Below are 5951 nucleotides of genomic sequence, written 5' to 3' on the forward strand. Positions count from 1 at the left end.
GAGAGTGCATAAGTGTCTTCTTCAAGGAAACTGAGATATGTTCCTGGCTGCCACTGCTGGCAGAGCCTACCCAATGATTAATGAGAATAAGATGGCCTCTTCAGGCAGCTGTTTTAGGGTACTTTAAAGGGTAGCAAACTGTAAGTTATTTAATTTATTGGCATTATTGTTGTTGGAAAAGAGACACATTTTCTTTATAAGGTGCCAAAATAATCTGACCAGCCTTGAGTACTACGCTCCTTGACTTGTAAAGTGAAGCATCATTTTCTGATCCACCTCAGGCAGCAAGCTGTCTTGGGCTGGCCCTGACCCCCATAAATCCTTCTCAAATTGGAGGATCATAATCAAGAGGGCCTCTTTCAAACAAATGTTATTTTATTTTAAATTTTCTATTGAGATGTCTGCTAATTGGCAGCCTTTTAGCAGAACTTCTGGAGTGTGTGTGTGTGTGTGTGTAGAGGGAGCCATTTTCAAATCCAATGAATCAAGGTTCCTGCACCTTCTGAAGCCACCCTTCCCCATCTGAAATGCTGTTTTTTTCTCATTTGAAATAGAGTAGTAACAATAATCTAGGTATTCACAGCTGTTATTCCCTAATGGCAGCCCTTGAGCCAGAGGATAATTAGCATATCAAGCTGCTAGATAAAAGGAAGCATGCTGGGAATAATTGTACAGTGATAGAGAGGGGGTACTAAGAAAAGCAACTCTTCTGAAGTATTTTGAGATTAGATCATGGGGGTCTATGGAAGGCTTAAGGGACTGGCCTCCTAAGATCTCACTTTCTATCCCAGTTCATATGTATTCTCAGATATGTCTAGAATGACTCAACAAAAAAGTATCATAAGACTCACACGCACCCATCCCACGGCCCAATAAGGAAAAAGAACTGAGTAGTCATGATCAAACTAGACAGTAAATAAATGTGCATCTGTTTCCCAAAGTGGCCACCATGAATGCAACTAATAGGCCTTATTTCTGTCATGATGTCACAACAGGTCTACAGGTTGGATGTTGGGGGCACTGTTTTACAATGGCTCCAGCCCTACCTGCAGGGTTAATTCATAAAGTAATGCGCTCTTCAGCCCCTTGGCACTGTGTTATGTGGTGTTTGTCACTTGAAGGCATGAGTGGCCTTGGTGGCTAGGGGTGCTTTTTGCCAGCTTCAGTTGTTAAGACAGCTGTAGTCATTCCTGGGATGAGATAACTCGGCCACTGTGGTCCTGGCACTGATGACCTGCAAACTAGATCCTTGCAATGCATTCTATGTGGGGCTTCCCTTGGTCTTAAACCAGAAGTTGTCGCTGATGCAAAATGCAACAGCTGGATTGCTGACTGGGGTATCCTTTTGACACCATACCACACCTCTGCTGTGGGAGCTGCACTGGCTGCCAATATGCTATCGAATGCAGTTCAAGATTTTACTCTTAGCATTTAAAGACTTAAACAACTTGCTAAGAGTACACAGAGGTGCATTTCATTAGTACTAGAAACCTGGCTTTTAATGCTGAAGCTACAGCCCTCTAGAACTAGTTACCAACTGAAATTAGACAGGCTCCCAGTGCCTTAATATTTCATTGTGGCAGTACCTACACTTTGGAACTCCCTTCCTATTGACATCAGGCAGGTGTCTTTGCTGTACTTCTTTCACTGCCTGATAAAAACAGGGTCAGTGTGGTATAGCGGTTAGATTGTTGGACTAGGACCTGGGAGACTAGGGTTCAAATCCTCACTCAGCCATGAAGTTTGCTGGGTGACCTTAGGTCAGTCACTGCCTCTCAGCCTAACCTACCTTACAAGGTTGTTGCGGGGTTTAAATGAAGAGGGGGTGAACCATGTACACCACCTTGAGCTCCTTGGAGAAAAGGTGGGATATAAATGCAATAAATAAATAAAACTATAAAATTAAAACATTTTTTGTTCTGCCAAGCCTACTCAGACCTGTAAAAATTGACTTGTGTATAATCTATTTTTCGCTTCAATGTTGATTTTAATTATATTTTGAACTTTTTAAATACCTCTTTTTAAGTTTGTCTTTTATTGACAATTGTAATGGTAGAGGGGGTTGTAAAATGCTTAGAGGTTCTATTTTCAATTGAGTGAAAAAGGAGAACAAAGAAAATGCACTCTGGAAGCAAGCAGCCAGTGAATTCATATTCTCATGTATGTTTTGGCCTCTGGCTTCACTACACATGTTTATGTGATTATGTGCTAGGTTACTTCCCTGTCTTAAACCAGGAGATCATTAATACTGTTACAATGAAATTGATAGATGAGTACTAACATGGGACAATGTTAACAGTCATTACAGTAGCAACCAGCCCTGCAGACTATACATCCATATTTGTCTGGCGAGGTTTTTGATTTATGGATGTGTTATCATGGTTAGCAAGCTAGTGGAATAATCCAAGTGGATAACAGAGGCATCTAGTGGCAGGTTCACAGATATCAAAGGAATATTTGTAATGAAGTTCATGTCCATCACATAGGGATGGATGAATCTGTCAGTTTTGGTTTCTCTCAGTTTTGCATGTGGTTACTTTTCAGTTCTCCACATTTCCACATTGGTTTGTGATTTAAAAAAAAAATCATGAAAATTTGACAGCTTTTTAGTGCAAGTTTCACATATCATACACATTTTGTATGCAATTTTGCCTAATATACACATTTTTGCAAATTAATGTTCCCTAATATCAATCAAGCAAATATGTATTATGGTCAACCAACCAAGGACAAAATATAAAAAAGACGAAATCAAAGCCTCAGAAGAAGAAAGGTGACAAGTTCTCAGCTAACAATCACAGCCCTTCTAGGAGGTATTACAACATTCAGATATATTGCCACCTTTTTGGTTTAGGGTCATGAAGAGTTGACCTGCTTCATAAGGAGATAAATTATGCTTTCTCTGACCCCTTGATAGAATCTGTAGTAGAAAAACACATGGGAGACAGTTTCAAGCTTTAATTGATTGCAAGGACTGAACCTATCCCAAATAAGTCTACAAATATTACTAGCCAGCAATAACTTTTTCTAGCCTACCCGTCCATATACACCTATTTATGTCTTTTCTTCTCGGCGATGACTTGTGACTGAGTAAGATTGTCTTCCAAAATATAGTCTTTAACAATGGATCCGTCTGAATCTGTATTCACCGCCAATGTACCAGTTCGTGACTAGGGGCTTCTGGATTTCACAGTCCTGCCCCCGTCGCCATTTGCCAATCGCTATGGGACTTTTGTTATGGAAGATGGGATCACATCACACCAGTGTTGTTTGATCTACTCTGGCTTCCAGTTGTTTTCCGGGCCCAATTCAAGATGTTGGTATTAACCTTTAAATCCCTATATGGTCTCGGCCAAGTTTATCTTATGGAGCGCCTGCAACGCCACCAATTATGCCGCCCGACAAGATCAGCCACACAGGGCCTTCTCTCAATCCCGCTGACAAAAACAGCCAGATTGGCGGGTACTAGAGAGAGGGCATTCTCAGTGGCAGCCCCCACCCTCTGGAACTCCCTCCCACAAGATCTATGGCACGCCTCTTCCCTAAATACATTTCGTAAAGCCTTAAAGACCTGGCTCTTTCAACAGGCCTTTGGGATTTCCGGGGAGGGTTAATTACTAGATTGAATTGCCTCCTACTGTATTGTATGCTGTATTGTTTTTATACTGTTTTTATATTGTACTATTGTATTTTATTATGCTGTGTTTTAACTGTTGTACGTCGCCTAGAGTGGCCATTGGCCAGATAGGCGACAGAGAAATTAAAATTTATTTATTTATTTATTTATTTATTTATTTAATACGCCTGTGCGTGAATTTGTTTTATGTGGGGAGATCGGCGCACTACAATCAACACACAATCTTGACAGAAAAAAGCTTTGATCCAATGGCATGGATACCACGACAATTGGAAGTCTTTTATGTGCTGCAGCCTTCATCTGCCTTCACAGCCATTGTAACATACACATTGTAATCATCTGCCTGTTCTGCCGTTGAGGACTTTCTTGGATCATTCTTTGTCTGGTTCCTCTCCCTTGACCTTACCGCCATGGGTGACCCTGCTGGGAGTACATGACTCCTGACGGCATCGCTCACAGGGTTCATTGGAACACGCAAGCCCACTCACCACTGCAAGGTGACGATCCAGCGAGGGGACCTATTTATGTAACAGGTGACCAGCAAAGTGGCTGTTTGCAAGCCATCTGTCAAAAGATGCAAGATCCTTGTCCTCTTTTGGATCCGGTCAGGGGGAAGGAATGGGAGGGATGAGAACTCTGAGCCTGTTGAGAATATATCAAGACACACATTCATTGGAAACTAATTCAACTTTTTGAACTATACCATCCCATCTTAGGTAAGAAGAAACTTAAGAATTTCTGCCTATGAGAATCATTGTGGGAAGCAAGCAAACAGGCAACATGCTTTATGTAATAGACAACTGTTTTCTGTTCATTCCATCAAAGACATTCTCTAAAGAGCTGTAGTGATGAGCACCAAGGTCGTACAGAACATGCCCGTCAAATCTTATTAACATGTGATGACACAGACAGCTTTGCAAGTCAGTGGATCATTCCATAAATAAAGCAAGGATGACAGGGTACTGTAGGATCATTTTAATAGTGTTAAAGAAAAACGTCATTTATCTTGCACTATTCTGCACATTGGGCTAAGGCCATACTACCCTGGACATGCCCTATCTCGTCTGATCTCAGAAGCTAAGCAGGGTCAGGCCTGGTTAGTATTTGGATGGGAGTCTGCCTGGCAATACTGGGTGCTGTAGGCTTAGAGGAAGGCAATGGTAAACCACTTCTGAAAACCCTATATATAAAAAGATTCATAGGGTCACCATAAGTCATAATCAACTTGAAGGCATATAACAACAACATTCTGTACATTAATTTGAATAGCAGTCTGATGACATCATCTTTATAAGACATACCCATCAGAAAAAGTGCAAAGGAAAGTAAGGGGAAGTTTTTCATTAGGACTAATAGAAGCCTGCTGGAGCTATTGGCATTCATACCTAAATCAAGATCTAGAGTAGGCATGGGAAACCTCCAGCCCATTGGCCTTTCCCACTGTGCCTCAGAATTCAGTTCCTGGCACCCTCCTTAGGCCACACCCCTTTTCCTATCCCCTAGGTCACACCCCTCAATATTGCATTTCACTCCCTGTCTTCTGTCGCTTAGCAAGCTGGGCAGTCTTTTCTCTCCTTGGGCTGGCAAAGCAGAGCACTCTGTTCCTTCTTCACCAGCCTGATTGGTGATTGGAAGCTGCCTTATACGGAGTCAGACCATTGGTTCATCTAGCTCAGTACAGTCCATGCTGACGGACAAGCAGCATTTTGGGGATTTCAGGCAGGGTTTTCTCACAAGTCACCTTGAGGTCTTCACTGAGCTTCACGGCCCTTCACCTACTATGGTCAGTTTATATTTACATCCTAATCCAGTACTGCCCAGGCTTTTGGAATTTAAATGGATACAGTCATCAGAGGGGAGCCAGAAAGGCTGTCCCACTTTTGCAGCTCACGAAAGTGGGGCAGCATTTTTTGTGATGTTCTCAAGGGGAAGGGTACATTTTTTTTAAAAAATCAACCCCTGGAGGGGGCTTGCCTTGATGAGTGGTGGTGGTGATGGCAGACCTTTTTTTGTGTAGTAGAAAAGCAATGAGTCGTTAAAAGGAAACACAAGGAAATGGCACTGCCACCACAACCACTGATCAAGTGAAGACCCCTCCTGGAGCTGGTTTTTTAAAAAGTTTATCATACCCTCACCCCCAAAATTACTTTCTTTTTCTTTCATTCCAACCTCCTCCCATTTTTTTAGTGGGAAAAAATTTCAACAGAGCTCTACTTGGTGTGAGGATAAAGACTTCTACCTTGTGCCCTTGGACAGCCTAAGCGTACAGTAGAAAATCCAAGGCTGGATGGAACAATAATGGGATTCATCATAT

General features: G+C 42.0%; 1 pseudogene; it reads left to right on the forward strand.

Annotated features, from left to right (window-relative positions):
* The first annotated feature begins 4663 nt into the window (after positions 1–4663).
* On the forward strand, positions 4664–4782 carry LOC133375882 (5S ribosomal RNA; annotated as a pseudogene).
* The last annotated feature ends 1169 nt before the right edge of the window (positions 4783–5951 follow it).

This window comes from Rhineura floridana, chromosome 1, assembly GCF_030035675.1.
Source record: "Rhineura floridana isolate rRhiFlo1 chromosome 1, rRhiFlo1.hap2, whole genome shotgun sequence".
Classification (NCBI taxonomy): domain Eukaryota; kingdom Metazoa; phylum Chordata; class Lepidosauria; order Squamata; family Rhineuridae; genus Rhineura; species Rhineura floridana.